The sequence below is a fragment of the Rattus norvegicus genome, chromosome 4 (genome assembly GCF_036323735.1).
Source record: "Rattus norvegicus strain BN/NHsdMcwi chromosome 4, GRCr8, whole genome shotgun sequence".
NCBI lineage: Eukaryota > Metazoa > Chordata > Mammalia > Rodentia > Muridae > Rattus > Rattus norvegicus.
Genome location: NC_086022.1, coordinates 134,697,925 through 134,721,650, shown reverse-complemented (window position 1 = coordinate 134,721,650; position 23,726 = coordinate 134,697,925). Strand labels below are relative to the sequence as shown.

At 49.4% G+C, this 23,726-nt stretch overlaps 1 long non-coding RNA gene across 1 annotated transcript; it reads left to right on the top strand.

Moving 5' to 3' along the window:
* The first annotated feature begins 7,113 nt into the window (after nucleotides 1-7,113).
* On the top strand, nucleotides 7,114-20,815 carry LOC120102354 (uncharacterized). The gene is made up of 3 exons (XR_005503778.2): nucleotides 7,114-15,016; nucleotides 18,011-18,288; nucleotides 20,438-20,815. It is a non-coding gene; the product is annotated as an uncharacterized LOC120102354 (long non-coding RNA).
* The last annotated feature ends 2,911 nt before the right edge of the window (nucleotides 20,816-23,726 follow it).

Genomic DNA, 23,726 nt, shown 5'->3' with positions numbered 1-23,726 from the left:
TGAAGGAAGGGGCCCTGTGCAAAGACAGGAGATTGCAGCTCAGTTCGGCAGGTACACTTTTGAGCAATGAGTAATGCAAGGCAATGCAAGGCTTCCGGATCAAACAGGGCCTGCAAGGTGTGAGTGTCACTTTAAAGTTGTTAGCCTATCCCCAAGTGTGGCAGGAAGCTACTTGGGAAGGGATTCGATCAGAAAGAAAGATCTGAGGGCCACAGAGGTGGGACATAGTGGGACACCACGGGAGACTGTTGTAGTATGATTTAATCTCCATGGGGGTTTCTACCCCACCTTTGATCATTCAGTTCCCAGATAAAGGACACAAAACTTTTATGTTTATAATAAGACTTAAAGCACTAGAGCTGGGCAGATATCTACCCTCCGTGCTATTATGTCTACTTCCTTATCAATCACCCCAATTATAACTTGCCGTGTTCTATCTGAGCTACTCTTAACTCCAATTGGCCAACCCTCATGGGCATGTTTTTATGACTCATCTACCCCATGGCATTTCTCCTCTCTCCACCTTCTACCTACCCTCTCTCCTGGTTTTCCTCAGACCTCAAGCTGGGGACTGAAACCTCACCCACCTCTCTTCTGCCAGCTGTTGGCATCTTTATTCAACCAATAGTTTTAAATTAAGGAGCAAGGTCACATAGCATTTCTTGGTGTACATGTGGTTTCTCTTGTCCCTGGGAGTAACCAGGCCTCAGTGGCCAATGTTTAGCATTACAGTACATAGCAAAAGACCAAACCTCAACACTGTTAGTAGAAATCCTAGTGGCAGGTGATAAAGCCCAAGCAGCACAGGTATACAGTAGTACTGACATGAAGTGGCCTTTATGACCTCATGTATATAGGGGACTAGCTGGCCACCATCAGTCTCTGCCTCAGTTAGCAGAGGTCACTACAGAGCCAGCCATCCTAGAGGAGAGGCTTGGGGCTGGGTACCGGTATGATGTCATTTTCTTACTCAAGTATCCCAAATTCTCTGGGTAGGAGACTCTAGTTATTGGTTGGATTTATAGACTAGAATTCAGCAAGGAGACTGGCTGCAAATCTGAAGGAGGGATTTCACGATATGCAGCTGTGCACAATGGCGAGAAAGCCACAGAGGTAGCAGGCCTTGGGGGCATCTTCTGAGAGCCTGACCCCCAGCACTAGCCACAGAGGAATTCCTACAGACCCCATAAGAGCTGACACATGGACGAGGCCAGCTGTCAGAGAGTTGAGAAATGAAAAGGAGGTGAGGAATGGAGGGATGGAGGGATGGAGGGATGGAGGGATGGATTGGTTGATGGAGGGATAAATAGATGGATGTGAATAGGTGAATGGACAGATAAATAACTGGTTGGCTGGCTAGCTGGTATGTATGTATGTATGTATGTATGTATGTATGTATGTATGCATGGCCAGATAGAGGGATAGATAGATAGTGGTCAGATAGCCAAATGGCTGGCTAAATGTATGTGTGTGTATGCATGTATGCATGTATGCATGTATGTATGTGTATATGATGGCCATATGGATGGATGGATAGATAGATAGATAGATAGATAGATAGATAGATAGATAGATAGATAGATAGATAGTCAGATAGCCAATTGGCTGACTGTGTGTGTGTATGGCCAGTTGGATGGGTGGATTGATGGTTAGATGGCTAGATGGACAGACAGAATTCTGGCAAAGTCTTGACACACCTCTTCCTGAGTCTGATAATTCCATGAGTCAGATGTCAAGAAAACAACCCCCACAGAAGAGCATCCAGGAAGGGTCTTTTCCACCCAGCTCTGGGAACGGTGGACTTCAGTATCTCCTTAGCAACCAGATCTGTAGTGAAAGGATTGGGGGAGGGGTGCTGTCACACCGGCTATGAGCGCAGCTTTAGTGATCCTAGCTCTGGTTTTGTCAGCATGGAAGCCATTGTCACCATTTGGCTGCAAGCACCCACATTTGGGTCAGTCCCAGGGGTGATATGTGTCCGAAACCTGGCTAGTAAGTTTCAGACCTAAGAGTTGGGAAACTGTTAGGAGAAAAAAAGCCATGTTTTAGGGGATCCGTAGTTACCACCTTCCCAGCCCCTCAACTGTCCCACCAATAGTGGAGACATCTTGCTAGGACAGAGGAAGGCAAATCTAAGAGATTAGTGATTAGGGGACAGTCCTTGAGGGCCTGGGCTCAGTGTTCCCTGAAGCCACCTGCTTCTTGGACATAAGCCAATACTTCCTCATTTTGTCTGTCAGAAATAGCTGTGGAGGACTGGCAAAATAGCTGGGCATATGAAAGTAGTTGCCACTGAACCTGAAGGTGTGAACTCAATCCCTGGGACCCAATGGTGGGAACAGAACTGACCTACTGCTGGTTGTCATATGACCTCTACAGGCCTTGCTGTGGTTCTCTCTCTCTCTCTCTCTCTCTCTCTCTCTCTCTCTCTCACACACACACACACACACAGAGACAGACAGACAGACAGAGAGAGAGAGACAGAGAGACAGAGACAGACAGAGAGAGACAGAGAGACAGAGAGACAGAGAGAGACAGAGACAGAGAGAGACACAGAGAGAGACACAGAGAGAGACAGAGAGAGAGACACATACAGAGAGAGACACACAGAGAGAGACACAGAGAGAGACACAGAGAGAAAGAGAGGGAGGGAGAGAGAGACAGAGAGAGAGACAGAGAGAGAGACAGAGAGAGAGAAAGACAGAGAGACAGAGACAGAGACAGAGGGGGGAGAGAGAGGGGGAGAGAGAGAGAGAGAATAAGTAAAATGGAGAGAGAAGGAATGTCTCTGGAGTTCTGACACCAAGTAAGTGGTCCCAGGCACGGCCAAGCATGGAGGCACGAGACCATAGGATGGAGGAGGGCAGAACGCCGCATCACCTGTCAGATACTTCTCCGGCCATCATCTCAGGCTTCATGTCCCTATGCTAGGAATCCTCCCTCTTCACCTGTCTTTTCCACCATTTTCCTGAATGTTCCCATGTTCTCTAAATGGCTTCTTACAAAAATCAAAAACAGTGTCTGAGATGGACAGTGCTTGAGATACGGACACTCAGTGCTTAGCTCGTGTGTGCATGTGCATAGGACAAAGCTTCTTTGATTCTGAAACAGCTTTGCTGAGTGGTTCTGGATCAAGGTTTCTCTTGAGGCCAGAGGCGTCAGCTGTCAGCAAGGGCTTGTCACCTGTAGGCTAAGGCTGGTATACTCATTGCCAAGATGTAGGTGGTGGGAGGAGACTTGGGATCCTGGCCATAGGGACCTCTCTCGGAGCTGCTGAGAATTCTCAAGCTGCCTCTGTGATTTAAGAGCAGGCAGGGTAGGTAGTATCATGCTTTTGATGAACCAACCTCCAAGGTCACACTGCATCCTTCCTGCAGGGTTCTTCTGACTAACATATGGTCCCTATGAATAGGAGAGACAGAGAGACAGAGACAGACAGAGAGAGACAGAGACAGACAGAGAGAGACAGAGACAGACAGAGAGAGACAGAGACAGAGAGAGACACAGAGAGAGACACAGAGAGAGACAGAGAGAGAGACACATACAGAGAGAGACACACAGAGAGAGACACAGAGAGAGACACAGAGAGAAAGAGAGGGAGGGAGAGAGAGACAGAGAGAGAGACAGAGAGAGAGACAGAGAGAGAGACAGAGAGAGAGAAAGACAGAGAGACAGAGACAGAGACAGAGGGGGGAGAGAGAGGGGGGAGAGAGAGAGAGAGAATAAGTAAAATGGAGAGAGAAGGAATGTCTCTGGAGTTCTGACACCAAGTGGTCCCAGGCACGGCCAAGCATGGAGGGGTGGCACTATGTCACAGAATAGAGGTTACTTCGTGACTTCTGTGCAGACTACAAAGAATTGACTACATTTCTTTGTGTCTACAAAGAAATGACTATTTGCACAGATAGGGAGAGCAACCAACAGACCAAAGAGGATTCCGTGAAATCTGTCTTTGGTGAGCCGCAGAGCTCATGGGGTTGCTTACAGGACCATGGGCGGCTCAAACACAACTGCACTAAAAATAAGTCACCTAATGACTTATGACCACCAGACCACGGAAAAGTCTCCTGAACAATGTCTGGGCAGCTACACTAATTAAAGGGTTCTAACCTTCTGCCGGCCTCCCACCTCTGATAGAACGTCGGAGAGGTTTTGCTGGCAAGGCTCCTGAGTTATGTTGATCTCTGTCTCCCTCCACTAGAGACTGTTAACAGGTGAGGGTCCCCCAGCTGCTAACAACGGCTTCTATTCAAGACACATGGATCATGTCCAACCCTGAGGAAACAGACCCAGGCAAGGGACACAACAAAGGGGGTGGGGCCTCTTCCCAAGGGGAGTGCTGGTGTTATTAGCATCAGATAGGCGAGTGGCTTCTTCCTCTCGTGGTGGGGAGACCTCTGGATGCACAGGATGGCTTGGCATCCCCAAGGCATTGGGAAAGCACCTCTTCCTGCAGCGTATGCTTACAAGGGCTGTTTCCGAGCTCACCAAGAGCTCCTTAAATAAACTAGTGAACTGACTAAACTAATTTGCTGGTCTGCAGCTTCTGGCGTGCCTAGGGATTTCCTAATAAATACTGGCTTCGGTTTGGCGACTCGCCAGCACCACAGCCCTCTCAGGAGCTGAGCACAGCAAGAGCAGACAGTACCCTAAGGGGTGGGAAGGTGGCCTGCAGGGGACCTGGTTCTGCTATGTTCTGCAGAAACTTTGTTTATCTTCTGTGCCTCAGTTTCTCCCGCTCGAAAGATGATAGATTTCGCTAACTGGCAAGGCCGTCAACTGTGTTTGGATAAGGAGACGTGACGCTTTCTAAAGGCTACCCCATGGGATTATACGTGTCTAACTCCTCCATGGCAGGCTCTATACAACAGTGGGTGTGGTGTGTAGAGCTGTGAGCCCCAGGCCATCCTTCTCTTGCTTCCTTCACTGCCGACTGAGACTATGCAGCTGCCTAGAATCCCCACCCTTGGCCTTTCATGCTGGCATGAGCTACTTGAGATTCCCTGTGTTACCCTAAAGCTGTGCTTTGCAAGCAAACTTGGCTGGGACAGTGGAACCTGTGCAACTCACACCGGCTTCCTCAGAACAAGCTCTAGGCTCCACGATTCCCTCCTCTTGTCCCCACAGGCCCTGCTGGCCACCCCACACACCCTGGGACTAGGCTATTTGTGGCACCCAGGACAGGACTGGTTTGTGTCTTCAGCAGAAGGCCCTGTTTGGCCATTCTCAGCCTCCCTGTTTGGCCATTCTCAGCCTCCTGCAGGGGCTGCGTCCTGGTGAGGAGGGGCCTGCCACCAATACCCCTCATGGGCATCGCAGGGCCAGGCGAGGTGGCCTTACTCAGCGGTAGGGCTGTCAGGGTCGTGCAAGATTGGCAGACAACTCTGACCTGGATCACAAAGAGTTTGGAGCCCCTGTAGATGATGTTGGCCATGGCGAGTGTCCCTGGGAAGGCACAGCAGGCTTCCTCATACCCAGTCAGAGCTGTGGGGATGATGTTGCCCATGATAGTATCCATGGAAGGTAGGTCAGCCTTTAGTCTCTAGCAAGGGCTCTGGGGACCATGTGTGCCATGAGTGTCCATGAAAAGGTGTGACACCGTCCTCATTGCCATCTGGGCCCACATTCTCAGTCATTCCTGTTCATCCCACAGACTATGCAGCCCATCCAGGCTGCAGGACTTGTCAGATCCTTTAGTGGAAATGGCAGAAGATCGGTCAGAATGCAAACTTGAGAGTGGACCTGTCTGGGGGTGGGCCAGGGCACCATGACTCACTGCTAGTCTGACCTTACAGCTCACTTAGCCAACTCTGAGGGCTCTGGCTCTAAATCTCCATCATGCTTTCCTGCCTCTGTAAGGTGGTAATGGTGTGGTGAGGACCTGCAGATGAGGCCCACCATGCAGGGCAGTGAGCTAATGGCAAGCTATCTTCCCCCTCCTTCTCTCCCTCCCTCTCCCTTCCTCCCCCCCTCTCTCTCCTTCCCTCCCTCTCTCCCTCCCTCTCTCTCCTTCTCTCACCCTCTTCCTCCTTCCTTCCCTCTCTCCCTCACCTTCTTCCTGTTCCTCTCTCTGCCTTCCTTCACTCCTTCTTTTCTCTCTCTTCCCTACTTTCCTAGTCCTCTCTCATCTTCCCTCCAACCCAGTCTGTGTCCCTCTCATTGTCTTCTTCTCCCTCCCACCCTTCCTCCCCTCCATCTTCTCCACTTCTTTTTCTCCCCCCTTCCCTTCCTCTTCTTGGGATGAGAAGTCAGAGAAGCTTCTGACTCGGCCTTTCTGATGCCAGAATTACAGCTGTGTACCACACCCAGCCCCAGACCTCAGGGTTCCTGAAAGGTAAGGATGACACCTGGTGCCCAACACTAAAGGCTTGAAGATCCTGTGTGCTCAGTGAGATGCTGTCCCTCCCATGCTGGCTCCAGTCCCACAGATGGCACGTTTAGGAAAGCAGTGAGCAGGGTAGGCAGCAGGTACAGGCAGGCAGGCAGCAGATACTCACGGCCTTTGCCTCATTCTTTCCCTGTCTGTGCCTCTCGGGACTGGGTGTCTCGACTCTGCTGGGAACAGCTCTGTGGACCCCCCACAGGCCCAGCCACAAAGCCATAACTCACTCTCCCCCCAGCTCCCCCAGCCTTAATTGGGCCAATCTGTCCGCCTGACACCCTGCGTTCTGGTTCATTTTCTTCACAAAGCCTTCTCTTGTCACTTGACAGATTCTCAGCTGTCGTGGGCACATTTTTCACTGTGTGCTCTTCACATATTTCCTAACCAGGTTTCTGCTCTCCTTAAACCCACGGCACTTTATAATTTCTGAGTGATCTTCCTCACTGGCTGTTGCTCTTCTCCACTGCTCGATATGACTTCCACTTAAAAACCACTAGTTCTTTGGACGATACTCTGGTTCCCAGGGCCACGATAGCAGCTAAGTGTGGGACCAATGTACTAATCTGTTTCTTGCCCAACTGGCCCCAAGACCATAGCTTGGGATAATCATCTATTTGGTGAGTGATCCTGGAAGCAGATACAGCACAAGTGATAGAGAGGGACGGAGGGAGGGAGGGAGGGAGGGAGGGAGGGAGGGAGGGAGAAGAAAGAACCCAGCCTTTGCACCACTCCTCACTGGGTACCACACACACAGAATGAGCCTATACATTGCCTCTGGAGTGGAGACCAGAGCATTCAACCAGGGATGCCATCTCCACGTAGACCCTGAACCATTTCCAGTGGAGTCTGAGTGACCAAGTAACCTTTGCTGGCTTTGGAGAGATGCCCTATAAGGTCAGGACTCTGGAGCCTTCTACAGAATTCTCCATCAGCTTCGTATGGCCACAGGAAGTCAACATTGCTGTGTACAGATGTCCGAAATGGCCTGGCACACAGATTTGACTGTAAGTTGGAGACTGCTATGTCTTTGTCTCCACAGTGCCCCTGGCTATGAAGGGTTTCTACTGATTTAGGGGCAGCAGGAAGGCACTCCATGTCTGCCAGCCCCCCCCCCACCCCCCTCCGCAGAAGGAAAGGGACATCTATCCAGGCTTCTGTCTCTGGCAATCAGCCCACAGAAGGGGAAGGAATGAGCCTCCCCAGGTTTTTCTTGGCCTGTGATCTCATTCAAATGGGGTCCTAAAGGCTGGTGTTACTAACACCATTTGCATCTGCAAATGGCAAGAGGTAAACAGGGTTGGGTTGTTTTTCTTTTATCTGTCACTCTGTGCCTGTTGTCCCTTCTTAGCATCCTGGGTGGGTCCTAGAAAGGTCTATGCCCTTTAATAGGGAAAGGCCATCTTCAACTCACCTTCTACCTCTACCTCTCAGAGTCAGTTGAGTGACTCTCCAAGAGGGGACTTCCTACAGGATCAACATCCCATAAGCTCTGTACAGGAAGCTCTATGCAGGGCTGGCGGCAGGTGAGCAGGTGTAAACCACCTTTGCAACCTTCTGTTCTACCCTCCCCCACCCCCCTCTCCTTCCTCCTCATCGTCTTCCTCTGCCCTCTCCTTCCTTCCTTCCTTCTTTCCTTCCTTCCTTCCTTCCTTCCTTCCTTCCTTCCTTTCTTCCTTCCTCCCTCCCTCCTTTCCTTCCTACTTCCCTCCCTTCCTTCCCATGTGGTAAATGAAGGATCACCATTCCCTTCAGGCTTCACCCATGGGGACAAGCTTCTTCCAGAAGACAATATGAGCAGCAGAGGTCCCTAGAGAGACAGCAGCCCTGAACTGGGGCAGTGACAAGGAACCTGAGAGGAAGAATGAAGTTTCCTCTTGACTCCTGCTGCTGGCCCCTACTGTTTGTGCTGCCGCTAAGTAGCACGTGCCTGCTCTCACTCTGCCCTGCCATACCTGTACCTGATACTCAACGGTACTGAAGAGCACATTGTGGGCTGGCGGCAGAGAGCTTACCGTGGTAGAAAGGACATAATGAACAGAGCTGTCTCCAGGACCATGCAGTCATTTTCTCTGACACGTTTAATGAACTAAAACCTTACATAAGGCGTTACCTCTTCATGATTCTGTTGTCTCCCAATAGTGTGGGCTGGAGGCCACAGCAACAGTAAGCTCTTGGGAACATTCTAAATCCAAACTACAGTGGGACATGATGTTGGGCTGGCCGAGCTGGACTCCTTTTGGGGGTTGCCATATTTTATTTTATTTTATTTTTTATTTTGAGACAGGGTCTCTTTTTGTAGTCCTGTCTGTCCTGGAACTCGCTATGTAAGCCAGGCTGGCCTTGAACTCATAGAGACCCACCAGCCTCTGCCTCTGCCTCTCTGCCTCTCTGCCTCTCTGCCTCTCTGCCTCTCTGCCTCTCTGCCTCTCTGCCTCTCTGCCTCTCTGCCTCTCTGCCTCTCTGCCTCTCTGCCTCTCTCTGCCTCTCTCTGCCTCTCTGCCTCTCTGCCTCTCTCTGCCTCTTTGCTTCTCTCTGCTGCCCCTTTGCCCCTCTACCTCTGCCTCTGGCCTTTGGCCTCTGCATCTGCCTCTGCCCTCTGCCCTCTACCCTCTGGCCTCTGCCTGCTCTGCCTCAGTTTCCTCTGCCCTCTGCCCTTTACCCTCTGGCCTCTGCCTTCTCTACCTCTGACCACTGGTCTATGCCCTCTGGCCTCTGGCCTCTGGCTCTGCCTCTGCCTGCTCTGCCTCAGCTGCCTCTGCCCTCTGCCCTTTGCCCTCTGCCCTCTACCCTCTACCCTCTACCCTCTACCCTCTACCCTCTACCCTCTGCCCTCTGCCTTCTCTGCCTTCTCTGCCTTCTCTGCCTCTGCCCTCTGCCTTCTCTGCCTCTGCCCTCTGCCTTCTCTGCCTCTGCCTTTGCCCTCTGGCCTCTGCTCTTTGGCCTCTGGCCTCTGCCTCTGCCTCTGCCTCTGCCTCAGTGTTAGAATTAAAGGTGTGCTCCACATGCCCAGCCTGTCATTTCTTTGTATGTGCCTGCATGGGTTTATATGGAAGTCAGAGGTTAGCCTCAGGTGTCATTCTTCGTGTTCTTCCAGAGTCTCGTGATCTACCAGAGTCTTAGGCACTTGTTTATCACACTTTGGTTGTCACAGATATCTGAAAATGGCATTTATAGCCATCTCTACTGAAAGACACAGTAGCCGTTAGTTCACTGCCAGACCCTGTTACTTAGTGTGCTAATAAAGAAACACCAGTCATTGTGTTGAAGATTTGTTTCACATTTTGGATTCTAAGTAGCAAGTTTTGAATACAGCCCTAGGCATTTGATTTTGTGTGTGAAGAACCATGATGCCTCAGAAGACTTCCCTGCTTCACCAATGCCGAGTCACACTCAGAAGCTCTGCTCCAGGTCTAATTCCTGGCATTGAGACTTTGGCCACACTGCTCTGGCTGAAGGAAATGCTATCTTTAGCATTAAAGAAGGATTTAATGCTCCTTTTCCCTGGAACAGTCATTGCTGACCCTCGCTGTTCAGACTTAATCACTCACAGTCTAATCATCCTGGCTTGCAGAAACTGGAGTGGTCATATTGAGTGTGTGTGTGTATGTGTGTGTGTGTGTGTGTGTGTGTGTGTGTGTGTGTGTAGAAGTGTTTCCACATTCTGTGCCTAGAACTTCACCACTCATTAGGATATCATTTGAAAGACAAAATGGGGTGTGTGCACATGGTGCGTTTAGTGTTTGTGTGTGTGTACATCTGTGTGTGCAAGAGAGCACTCGTGCCAGTGTTCAGAGTAGGAGGGTGTGTGCTTCCTGTCTTAGTTTGAAATGACTGGTAAGAATGCTTCCTTGGATGCTCTGCAGGCTCTGGATGAAGCAAACCTAGAGAAGATATAGAGACCAGGTCACGCAGGAAGATAGATATGTGTTCTCTCCCAGCTGCCTGAGATCCCAGAAGATCTGGGATTATCTGTCCTGAGATCAGGTGACTCACACAAACAGGATGTCCTAGTGCTGGCAACCAGGGCAGGCTCTGAGAGGTTTGGCTCAGATGGGAAGAACTTCAGATAAGAGCTGATTCCCTCAAGGGCCAGCATCTCACCCCTGCTAAACCCTCCAGCCTCTCACAGTGGAACAGCTCCCTGAGCAAGGACACCAGGGTCAGGGGCTTGAGCCACTTCTGCCTCACATGGAACTTCCTGGTTCCCACGTTTGTTCACTCCCCCTCTCAGCCTCTCCCTGCCACCAGGCCCCTCAGAACCAGAGCTTCCGCTCCTGTAGCAGACTCTGCCAGGCAGTGTCCCAGCAGGATGCACACTCAACACACAATCCCTGAGCGCTTCTGTATGAAGGAGCCAGGGAGTAGAAGGGACAGTGTCACCTCCCACAGTCCCCATGTCCCAGCAGCAGAGACTGGATGACAGATCCAGGAGGGTGGACTGTAGAAAAGTCTGCCGTGAAAAGCCCAGTGACCCTTGGCTTAGGGACAGGTCCAGTGTGAGGCAGACAGGGACTCTGGGATGAGGCTCTCAGCCCCTGACTGACTTCCAGTTTCTCACTCTGGCTGTTCATTTGTCCAGTCAATGGGAAGCCAGTGGTGCTTTAGGACATGATCCTCAGTGATCGGTCCAAGCTCAGGACAAATGAGGAAGGCAGAACACAGAGCTGATGTGGTAGAGGACAAACTGTCCTCATGTATCCCTCTGCCAGACTGGGGAGCATTCTCTTTGCCTACGACAGTCACATTTGTTATTTGGGGCCTGTTCGATGAGTAGGTATTGAGTGAATGAGCGAGTAGGTGAATGAATGAATGAATGAATGAATGATCCTTCAAATCTTTCCTTGTTAGCAATAAAACTTCCTTTCCATGTTGTGATCTTCTAGAAAGTCAGTAAGGCCAAAACAACCTGCAGGTGGCACCGAGCTGTCTCCAGAGAAGAGTGGGAAAGAGTACACAGGCTTACCTGGTTGGGGTGGGGGTGGGGGATGCAAATGACTAGAGACCTCAAGGTTGGAATCTGGAACTTTATAGACAGACAAGAACATAGAGATGTTAGCTGAAGAATTTGGAGACAGACTAGGATGCCCTCAGAAGGAACCCCAAGATAGTCTCTTTTGTGGGGGATTGACTATCATTTATTTGTTTGTTTGTTTGTGCATGGGAATTTCTCATCTGCTCACACACGATGGCGCGCGTGCGTGAGCACACACACACACACACACACACACACACACACATACACACGTATACGTATACGTATTTGTATATATGTCCACCACATACATGCAGTACCAAAGACGGCCAGAAGAGAACATAAGATGCTCTTAGAACTGGAGATAGAGACAGGTGTGAGCTACCATGTAAGTGCTGGGAATAGAACTCAGACCCTGCAGAAGAGTAGCCAGTGCTGTTTGTCACTGAGCCATCATCTCTCCAACCCCTACAAATTCCTTTTGGTCTGATACAGCTAACTTTCTTTTTCTTATAGCTTTTTCTTATAGACAATGATGACACACACCTTTAACCCCAGAACTCAGGAAGTAAGAGGCTGGTAGATCTCTGAGTTCAAGGCCAGCCTGGTCTATAGAGAGAGTTCCAGGACAACTTGGATTATACAGAGCAGCATAACTTTATTGTTTAAAAATAGCAAATAGGACAAAGCAGCTAAAATGATAAAAGTGGTTCAAAAGTATTGATATCTTGGTATACATCTTTCTGGATTTTCTCATCTCAATTTCTTTTCTTTCTTTCTTTTTCCCCCCCCAGTTCCCTATAGTTCCCAACCAGAGCTAAAATATCTACTGCATTTTAAGTACTTTCTTTATATAGACACAGTGCAAAACAGTTTGCATGCATTGGCTCACTAAATTTCTATTTTGTAGGCATATAGGCATGGAAAAGTTAAGTGTATTGTCCAAAACCACACAGCTAGTAAGTGGGAGAGTTGAACCAGAGCAAGCCAACTCTAGAGCCCACATTCTTCTGCCAGTTTCATGGCTCCTAAGTGGGATAGAGATAGCTAGCTAGAACAATCTCAACCTGGTAGTTTGCAGCTAGTGTTTGTCAGGCATCAGCCTTTAGCTCCAGCACATGGAAGGCAGAGGCAGTTGGATCTCTGAGTTTGAAGCTAACATGGTCTACATAATGAGATCCAGGCCAGCCAGGGGTACATAGTGAGAAACTGATACCAGGAGTGGGGTATTGCTGTGGCAGGCTACCCTTCCTTCTCGTTGGCAGAATGTGGACCTTGGGACTTGGGTTAGGAAAGCAGTTGATCTCTTTGAGTGGGGCTTATGGGGTCATACTGGTAGTAGCATGGCAGACAGTGGTGCTGAGAGCAACATAGATTATGACAGACTGGATCAAGGGGTTTCAGAGAAGTTAGCATATGACCTAGAGTCCATTCTTCTGAGAGGTGAAGAATGTGGCTGCTTTCTGTCCTTGTTCAAAAAAATCTGCCTGAGGCTCAAATTTTGGATTAATAGCATTGGCAGAGGAGATTTCAAGACAGCCTAACATTGGCATTGCTGCTTGGTTAGCTGCCATGTTTATGCAGGTCTATGATGAAAATGGACAAACTAAACAAGGAAAAATACAATGTACGGTTTGAGAAGAAAAAGAGCACCAGGAAATGTAATGGAGCTAAGGCTCTGATCTGAAATGGAATAAAGGGACTAATGGCCTCAGGGCAGGACCCCATCCAGCTAAGCATCTAACCAGTGAAGAGGAATTAATGAAAAGCGTAGGACTGGGTGAAGTGGCACACGCCTTTAATCCCAGCACTCAGGAAGTAGAGGCAGGCAGATCTGTGAGTTTGAGGACAGCCTGGACCACAGAGAGAGTCCCAGGATATCCAGACTTAAACAGTGAAGGAAACCATCAAATACAGAAAGCTGATGCAGATGCCATGTTCCAACCCCAGCAAGCAAAAGAACTTAGCATCTTTGGCTATGTGGTTCTGGCTTAAGAGTCAAGGATACAAGAAAGGAGATGTGGAATCTCCCCTATGGCTAACGAAAGCTACTATGGCCAGGCAGGTATCAGGGCTATCCCTGCACAGATGCCCAGAGTCCATTGTGTGAAGCTATGAAAGTTAAACCTGGATTGCTTTGGAGACCCCAAGATGTTGGAGATGCCAGAGCTGTGGGACACCTGCCAAGGAAAGCTGCTGACAGGGAGTGGAACCAGCCCAAGAGGAAGAGATGCATTGCCATCAACAAAGCAGAAAGGAGTTGGAGATCTGAAGAGTCCTTTGACCTCAGACATGGACGTGCATAGTTTGGAGTTTGCCTGATAGGTTTTAGACCTTGCTTTGTCCAGTATTTCTTACCATGCTCTTTTATGGAATGGTGAAGTATATTCTGTGCCATTGTATGTTCGAAGTTAGCAATCTGCTTTTGCTTTTGCAGGGGGTTACAGTTAAGAGGCTGTCATGAGTCTCCAAAGAGCCTTTCACCTTTAGACATTTAATCAGTGTTGAGACTGTGATGATTATGGATGGGGGCTTTTTTTTTTTTCCTTTCCTTTTTTTCGGAGCTGGGGACCGAACCCAGGGCCTTTGTGCTCCATAGGCAAGCGCTTTACCGCTGAGCTAAATCCCCAACCCCTGGATGGGGGCTTTTGAAGTTAGACTAAATGCAGTTTTGCGTCATAATATGGCTGCAAGCCTATGGGGGCCAGGAAGAGGAATGTGGTGGTGTGAATATGAAAGGCCCCCAAAAGTTGACATGGATTAGGAGGTGTGGCCTTGTTGGGGTAGGTATGGCTTTTGGGCTTTTGGGTTTCAATTGCCCAGGAATGGCCACTTCAACTCCAGAGAGGCAAGCATATATTAGGCATGTGTGTGCCGTGTTGTCTGTTAGTCTTTGGGGTTTACTAGGAGAGTAAGTTAGTGCTGGGGACACGGCTCATCTGGCAGACTGACTACTGAGCATATGCAGAGCCCTGGGTTTAATGCCTAGGACCACATGAGTTTGGTACAGTGGCACTTGCCAGTAATCCCAGCACTTGGGATGTAAAAGCAAGAGGATCAGAAGTGTAAGGTCATGGTTGGCTACATAGAGAGATCAAGGCCAGCCTAAGACAATACATACATGTAACTTTGTAACTTTGTCTCTAAAGACAAGAAAGGCAGAATAAAATATTGCTGTGGAGCTCTTTCTGTTCTCTCCAGGTCAAGACAGACAGCCAGATTGCAGCATCGGTACACCTGTTCTCTGATGCGGACCAGAGCCTGTTGGTGACTGAGCGTCATGAGCAGCTCAGGTCTGTGCTGCTTACCTCCCTTCAGGCCCTCTACAGTGATGCTACTATCAGTTCTCTTACTTGGCCCAGGTTAGGGTTGGAATTCTTTGGCCATTCTTTCTCCGAATGACTTATCATCATCCCATCTCTTCTTGTAATACAGTCCAAGATGACCACCTACCTAATCATTCAACGTCAAGGATTAAGGATTCCTAAATTTTAACTTGAGCTTTCCAGTGCAGTAAACTAGGACTCAACACGAATAGCCAAAAGCCACAGGACAGCAAGGAACTCAACAGAGTGGAATCTGTGTGGCGGCCCTAGGCGAGCATTCTGTGTCCCATGGATTTAACCTCTGGCGTGCCATGTTCTGAAACATAATGCCTCTGGGTATGTCTTTCCCTTTTTTTTTCTTTATTCACTTTCAATAAATGTTAAATACAGATGAATGTGACTCTCACAGGAGGAAAGCCACAGCTGGCCATGATGAGAAATGCTCAGAGTCCCCCAGAACCAATGAGTCTGGGAGCTCTGGCTCCTGAGCCTAAGTGGTTCGTTTTGATTTTTATTTTAAGAAAGAATCTTATATATCCTAGGCTGGCCTTGAGCTTTCTATGTAGCTGACAAAGACATTGAACCACTGACCCTCCCACTTCCTCCCATATCCCAAGTGCTGGCATCCCAGGTGTGTACTACAATATCTGCTTTTATTCAGTGCTGGGGCTCAAATCCAGGGCCTTATGGTAGCGAACAGCACACCAACTGAGCTACATCCCAGCCTCTAAATGGTTCATTTGGGAAGCAAGTCAGGGAAATGGTAGCCAGTCCACAAAGGGAACGTTAGAGATGGGTTAAACCAACTGTGGGCAAACCGCTACTCAAGTTCTGGGAGTCTATGTGCCCAAACTGCCCTTCAGCCACACATGGGCGACTGTGGACCTGAGACACTTAATGTCACCTTCACTGGTTGCTGTTGGACTTTTGGAGCTGCTCTGGTAGTATTTTTGTTCTCTTACTTTCTGGGCTGCCATGATTGTACCCAAGGAGTCTCCAGGATCCTGGAAAAATCCCTCAGATACAGGACAGAACCACATGCCCTGGGGTCTTGGAGGTCCAGCCTCTAGGCTCTGAAAGGCCAAGGCTCCTCAGCACACCAGCATCGGGGGACGGCCCAGCCTACTTTGGGCAGTGCCATTCCTGGGCTGGTGGTCCTGGGTTGTCTAAGAAAGCAGACTGAGCAAGCCATGGAGAGCAAACCAGTAAGCCGTGTTCCTGCCTGGTTCCTGGCTCTGTTCCTGCTCAAGTTCCTGTCCTGACTTCCCACAGTGATGGATGGTGGGACATGTAAGCCAACTGAACCCTTCCCTCTCACAAGCTGCTTTTGTCAAAGCAACTAAAAGAAAACTAGAAAAACTCCTCATGTGATCCCCTGCCCCCATGCTATCTGAGCTAACCAGCATGTAACTGTGCCTAGATCTGGTTTATAAGCAGCCACATTCTGAAAACTGATCTGTTTTGGAAAGCTGATTGATCTTGGTTCCAGAATGTTCTTGCTAAAGGCAAACTCCACAGAAGAATTCTGATAAGGGGAAAGTGAATGAATTAGTTAGAAATTAGCTGAATTTATGTGTTAATGAATTAATGAGGCCCCAAGCAGAGGATTGGTACCCAGAGAAGTGCTTCTTTTTTGTGCAGATGTCTAGAGGTGAACAGGACAGGATAACTCCGTGCATGAGTCCTGTAGACATCCAGCATCCTCCTTCTACCTTGTTGCTCAGGGTTGTTGCTCCACCCACGGGTCAAAACTGGCTTCTGAGTTCATTGCCTACATTCTAGCCAGTAGGAGAGCAGCTCAGTTTACATCCCTTAGTGAGAACTTAGTCACGTGGTCTTACCCAGCTGAAAGAGACGATTGGAAAAACTCACCTCTCTTCTTTCCTGAAACCTACATCTGGCCATTACACTTGTGTAGAGTTAGTGAAAGGTGGGTTGCTACAAGCCAGAAGAAGCATCATGCTCTCTCTCCTCTCTCTCCCTCTTCTCTCTCTCGCTCTCGCTCTCGCTCTCGCTCTTACCCTCTTCCCCCTCTGTCCCTTCTCTCCCCATGTGCCTCCCTCCTTCTCTCCATGTGCTCATGGCCGGCCTCTACTCCTCTCCTTCTCTTCTCTTCTCGTCTTCTCGCGCGCGATCTCACTCTCTCGCTCTCGCTCTGCCCTACTACCCTCTTTAACTCCCTCCCTATGCCCTGAATAAACTATTCTATACAAAAAAAAAAAAAAAAAAGAAGCATCATGGTGGAAGGGTCTGAAAAGGAAGATGACGGCCCAAAGGAAAAAAGTGTTTCTTGGAATGCTGAAAACATGACTTTGCTCATGGTTTGTTTGTTTGTTTGTTTTTTGGTTGACCTGGTCCATTATGACACTCCCATACCAATGATGTAGAAGTCAATACAATGGACCCTTACTGGGTCTAAGATACTTTCCACATCTACTCTGGGGTACTCTCTGCATAGTATAATGAAGAGGGACTTCTTGATTCCAAGTTTTTAGAAGAAAAAAGTGAGGGTCAGTAAGTTCAGAATGGGCATTGGAGCTATCGAAGACATGGGGATTTGGTGGGGGGGTTGGTGTCAGAATGGGCATTGGAGCGATCGAAGACATGGGGATTTGGTGGGGGGGTTGGTGCGTGTGTGCAGGACAGGAATGTAGAAGTATGTGCACCTGGAGGATGCAGGACAACCTGGGGCGTTTTGTTCCTTTTCACTACCTCCCTTACTTTCTTTGGAGATAAGGTGGCTCTCTGGCCTGGATCTCTCACCCTGGCTGGTCGGCTAGCTTGAGGAATCTGCCTGTCTCACGTCCCCAGAGCTGGCATGGCGTGACCACGCCTGGCTTTTTATTTTATGCTGAGGAGAGGACCGGGTGCCTGTGCAATTACCAGCTTTTCTCCCCACAACCCCATCCCCATTTTTGAGACGAAGATCTTAAATGTTGCTCATAATTGCTTGAACTCCCGGGCTTGAGTGATCCTCCTGCCTCAGCCTGTCAGCCTTCTGAGTATCCAACACTACAGAGTCTACTGGCAGTTCCAAGCCTTTAATTAGGGAGATAGCCTGGGCCCCGGCCTATTGGAGCCACCATACAGGTTTGTCACATCAGAGACGTACAGGGCCTGGGCTGGGATTTGAAATGGGGCCTACATGACTGCAGAGTCCACATACTTTTCACCACAATCCGATTTCCGTACACCCACTGCTTCCCTGGGGACACCAACAGCAAATCTACTGGGTTGTTGAGAGGGTAAACAAACCATGATGAATGAACCTCCTCTCCTAATATGAATGCCTTATTACTGTTATTCTTCATGCCCTGGCGGCATGCACAGCCTCTGCCACTGCTTGCCTGTCTGGTGGGTTAAGGCATCAGAGCTCTCGGCTCTAATGGAAAGTCACGCCTGAGACCAGAGTTGATGAAAAGTAGAGGACTCAGCCAGCCGCACGAGGCTTCCTACTCACCTGGACAAGGCCATTAGCGCTCCTGTAGTTAACTGGACCGTTCCATTGCCTGGCACACTGGTATCCCAGAAATACCCACCTGGGTGTGTCCCACATGAAACAAGCCCACTCCATGAAAACCGAGACCTGTTGAAAAGATAAATGAGAGGTAATTATTTAATTAACCACAAGAGACTTTGTTTTGCAAAACAGGATTGCAGCAGAGTTGCGAAATAACACTGAAATTTTCATTCTAGGAGAGAGCCGGGGTGTGAGGATGTGCGAGTTCTCTTCTGGTCCACTTAGGGATGCTATGAAACAGCTTGGATGGGAAACATGGTGGAGTCATGTGCCAGGGGAAGGTGTGGCACCCGAATTAGATTGGAGATTGTTAGAAGTAGATATTTTGAGGTTGCTGGGCCGACCCTTATCCCAGCTATGAAGAGTACAGACAGTCTGAAACTTGCAAGGGGCAGATCTAAGCTACCATGTTTGGGCTGTGATCCCCACATCCCTGTCCATCATTGATCCCTTGAGCTACCCAGATGCCCCCTGCCCTCTCCCCTGTGCTGAGGATTGCACCTCCAGCTTCACACACGGTGGGCACTCTATCACTGAGATAGAGGTTTCCCAGGCAATCCTTGAATTCGGTCTGTAGCTCAGGAAGTCTGGAGCTTGTAGTCCTCCTGCCTCAGCCTCCAGAGTAGCTGAGATTTATAGGCACGTACCACCAGGCCCAGATGATGCTTCTTCTGGCTTTCAAACAAGAGAAATATGACTCAGCTAGTGCTTGGCCCTTGAGCTGAGATAATGTCACAGGCCAAGGCAGCAACTTCAGTGTTGTATGTGCTCTGAAGAAGGCAGAGAAACAGAGAGTACCTTCCGGTTTGCAAAAGGACCAGGGGAAGAAGTACACAATATAGCGGTGGGAGCTGGTGAGCTTGATTTCCCAAGGTCGGGCTTCCTTGGAATGAATATGCCCAAGGTCTCCTCGGCAGCAGTGTTTAGCCTGATTCCCTGTATCCACTTCTGACAGGAATGAGATCTGAGCTCTGGACTGTTGGCTACCCCCACTGGGCACGGTGGTCTCAAAGAGACCCTTTTGCCTAGGCCGCTGGACAAGGTAAAGCTGTTGTCCACAGGAAGAGATTCCAGCAAACCAAATGATGGTGGCCCTTGATAGGCAACGTGATGGCTTTGATGCTGGTTCGAGCGATGCTGGATCCCTTGAGCAAGCTCAGTGAAGGACACCATCTCACTTCTACCTGAACTAACCTTGAGGTCATGTGTTTCTCTAGAGAGAAAATGGCTGAATTATCACTGAATGGGTTGGAGGTGACAGCTTGAGAGAGATCCTCAAGACAAAGAAACTTGGTTGAGGGCAGGAGGGCAGAATGTATCCTTCATGAAGCCTCTCCTGTCCTCACCACAGGGGCTTGGACACATTTTCCTTCTTTGCAACCCAACTGTGTACAACAAGCCAATAGGCTTCCCCCCTCTCAGCCGACCTTTCCCCCTTAAGTTTCACCAGGAAGGAGAAACTCTATCTGGCTACCTGAGAGTCTTGGATACCGACACATCATATCCAGATTCCTTGTCCATTAAGCAATTAATTGTGCTCAGTTCATTCCAAGGCCATTCATATAAACACCCAGCTTGCATTCCGACATCATGAGAGTTCTCACAAAAGGGGTTGGCTGTCTCCCCGACCTCTTCACCTGATCCCCTGCTTCTCCTTAATGTGGCCTGGCTGAGCCACCTCTCCCTGCCAAGCATCTCCCTGTGGGTTAATAGCATCCTCTGTGTGGGCATCACGGTACGTTTGGATGCCAACCTCTGTGTTGAACACTTCTCCTGGAGCATGCTGTGTCCCTGTCATAGTCTCCGTGTGACTATGCAACTCTCCCCATTTCACACACATGGAAACAGAGAGATTGGGTCACCCACCTGACTCTACGGGAAGAGGTTTGTGCCACTCTTCTCTCCTAGGGCTCTGGCTTTCATGGGTCCCACCCCCATGCCACTGTCAGGGCCCGGAGGAGAGAACGCTCAGGTGGCCCACATGGCAGAAAGGCCCCCGGAACTTGGCCTTTCTCTCTCCTCCTCCATGAGCACAGTTGCCAATCTGGAACATGGCCCTTCTTAAGAAAGCCCAGGACAGAAGCCAAGTGTTGACTCACCTGCCAGACTCAGGCCAGCCCCTGCCAAGATGCCTCAGGCCAGAGCAGGAGGCCTGGCAGGGCTGGCCCATCGAGGAGCCTGCGGCAGCTCTCACAGAGCAGCTTCAAAGAGCCAGGCCTTCTCTCTTTATGTTTCAGGTTCCAGGGGCTAAAAAGATCCAGATGGGGCCCATCCTGCTCCTGCCTCCTCCCATCCCTCAGCCTGGAAGGCTCTGAGGACACTGTTTCCGCTGTGTTGCTCTACGTGTGGCAGGCTGATCTCTGGGAATCCTCCAGAACGGCTGCCCTCCTGCCTACCCCAGCACACACACTGGATCCCAGACTCCCAGGACTGTCAGTACGGATGTTGTCTGTCACAGGGGACCCTAAGCAACGGAGGTGATGCCAGCAGGCTTAATCCAACCCAGCTAGCAATGTGAACCAGCCTTCTGACATCCCAGCAAGGGCGAAGCCACACTCCTGTATGCTGCAGTGCGATGAGTTCAGCAGGAACTGAGAATGAATGGAATGAACAGCTAGTAACAGGTCCACTCTCTCCTCTCCCTGATTCTCCCAGGCTACTCCACTGGGTCAAGGCAGCGCCAGTTCTTCTCGCCTCAGGGCCAACAATGTCAGATAGCCTGGAGGCTCCTCTTTCTTGTAGATACTTTGTGAATCCACCAGCAAATTCTTTGAATTCTATGATCATTAGGGAGCTGAGTCCTTAACAGCTTCTTCTGCTGTCGTAGTGGGCCCATCCTTTCTTCCTTCTGCTCTGACAGCTGTGTGGTCCACTGGAGTGAGGCTTTAGTCCTGCAAGCTCCCAGGCAGGAGGAGAGTCCTGTAGGCTGTGTGTGTGTGTGTGTGTGTGTGTGTGTGTGTGTGTGTGTGTGCTGACCTACTTAGCTTTAAACAGTGACACAGGTCAGAAGTGAGAAGAGGAGTTTCCATTGGGAGGCCCCATAGGAAGCAGGGGCCACTCTAGTGTGGGTCCCCTGTGAGCCTGGCAGACTCTCAGCCACCGCTCTGCATGTTGCCAGAGAGAACCCCGTTGTCTCACAAAGGCATTCCCAAGGCTGCTTCAGAATCAATTATCCTCAGAAGTCGTGCTGTGAAATCCTTCCCAAAGAACAGGATTTTATTTATCGCTCAAAGTTTTGAGGCAGGAGTGAGAAATGGTCAATGCTGATGACTGGGGTCTTCCCAGGAGGTCTCCGCCGACTGACTGACAGGCAACCAGCCGCTGCGGTGGTTGAAATGGATAGTTCTCTAGGCAGCGGCAACCCCAGGGCCAACTCACAACTTCCTCAAAGGCTTTCCCAAGGCCTAAGCCTCTTCCCTGAGGAGTGAGTGCGGTAACTTTGCTATTTTGGTCACTCAGCGAGGTACCAGATACACCAGGAGAGCTCAGTAAATGCTGGCTATTATGGCTAATGTATTGTCTGTAATTTACTTCTCAAGTGGAAACATGCGGTGCATGTGTGTGTGTGTGTGTGTGTGTGTGTGTGTGTGTGTGTGTTCCTGTGTTCATGTGTGTGAGCATGTCACACTCAAATTCATCTTCATTGTAGGAGCAGTTAATGTTTGAAAGATCACAGCCCCACACTCCAGAGGAAGTTCCCTAAGTGCTCCAATTATCTGCCTTAGCTAAGCACCCACCTGTGTGTTAATTAGCATAATGGGTTTCTAAAATGGTTTTTCATTGATGAAAAAAAATGGCGTTTAAGGGAGGTAGACAGAAGTAGTTCGAAGGTTGCCTTGTCTGAATGCTGCAAACAATTAAGTCAGGTCAGTTGTGTCTTCTCATCAAAAGGGGCAGACCTGGGAGTCTAACCAGTCCTGAGTCTAGACAAGTCAGTTTGCTCACCCAGCTTAGCTCAAATTGGTTACCAGGTCAGCTCAATACGATCAGACAGTATTGCTCCATTAACCTCCAGTGAATATTATGTGGAAAGGGCTGTCAAAAATGTCTGGAAGACAAGTGAATGAAGGGCTGGGAGATGCAACCCTATACAGTATGCTTAGCATGCACAGGGCTGTGGGTTTGGTCCTCAGCACTCAGAGTGCCTTCCTGTAGTATCAGTACCAGGGAGGTGGAAGCAGGAGAGTCAGAAGTTCAAGGACGTCCTCACCTACACAGAAAGTTCAGGCCGAGCCTGGTCTATATGAGACCCTGTTTCAAACAGAGTGAATGAGCTGAGAGTGGGCAGAGTGACAGTTGATGGGACTGTGCACACACTAATTCTGGTGTGATGGAAATGGCTGTGAGAGAGAGAAAGGCCATCCTTGTGCCATGTCATCCAATTAAGCGGTGAAGCGAAGAAGCCTGCAGTCTCCATGGACTTCCTACCATTGCTAGGTAAAGGAGCTGACAGACTCAGAGGTGTGTGTGTGTGTGTGTGTGTGTGTGTGTGTGTGTGTGTGTGAAGGTGTGAGTGTACATGTTTGCATGTGTCACACTGGAGGATGTGTGTATATGTAGGTGTGTGTGCGTGTTTGCTTGTGTCACAGTAGAAAGTGTTCGTGAATGTGCATGTGTGTGTAGGTATGAGTGCACATGTTTGCATGTGTGTGCGCACAAGTGTATGTGTAGGTGTGAGTGTGCGTGCTTGCTTGTGTCACACTGGAGGGCAGATTCAGAGACATGTGTGTGTGTTGCATGTGTGTAGGTATGAATGTATGCATGTGTGTGCGCGCGCGTGTGTGTGTGTGCATGTGCATGTTTGCTTGTGTCACACTGGAGGGCAGTTTCAGAGACATGTGTGCATGTTTGCATGTGTTACTCTGTGTGTGCATCCATGTGTGTGTGCGTGTGCATGTATGTGTGTGTAGGTGTGAGTGTGCATGTTTGCATATGTCACAGTGCTCACATACAACTCTCAGAACAACCATCAGGGGTATGTGTTCTCTTTCTCCTGGTTGAGGCAGGGTCCGTTTTGTCTCTTTGCAGTACTGTGCACCACAGGCTAGCTGGCCTGCAAGCCTCCAGCTGATTTTCCCATCTCCACCTCCCGTCTCCCACGGGAGTCCTGAATTACAAACAAGTACCACTGTATCTGGCTTCTCACAGCGCTCTTACAGTCGAACTCACACCAGCATGCTTATGCAGCGAGCACTTTTACTAGAGATGGGCTATCTCCCTGGTTCCAGGTAGAGAATTTAGATTCCATTTTCTCCCTATGAGAGAAACTTAAAGCCACGGATCTTTCTAGAAGCAGCATGGCTGAGTATTATGTGCCGGAGTATGGGACATAGACCAAGATTTGAATGTTTCTCCTCTTTTTTCACTACTAAGTGAAGTTTTTTCACTTGTCTTAACAAAATGGGTCTAAAGATTCTTCCTGAGAGTTATAACTCAAGCAAATGGGCTTAAGGCCACTTAACAAAATGTCCCACACAGAGTCTTCTCTTCAGTGTGTCTCGGTACATCACAGATTTCACGCAGATC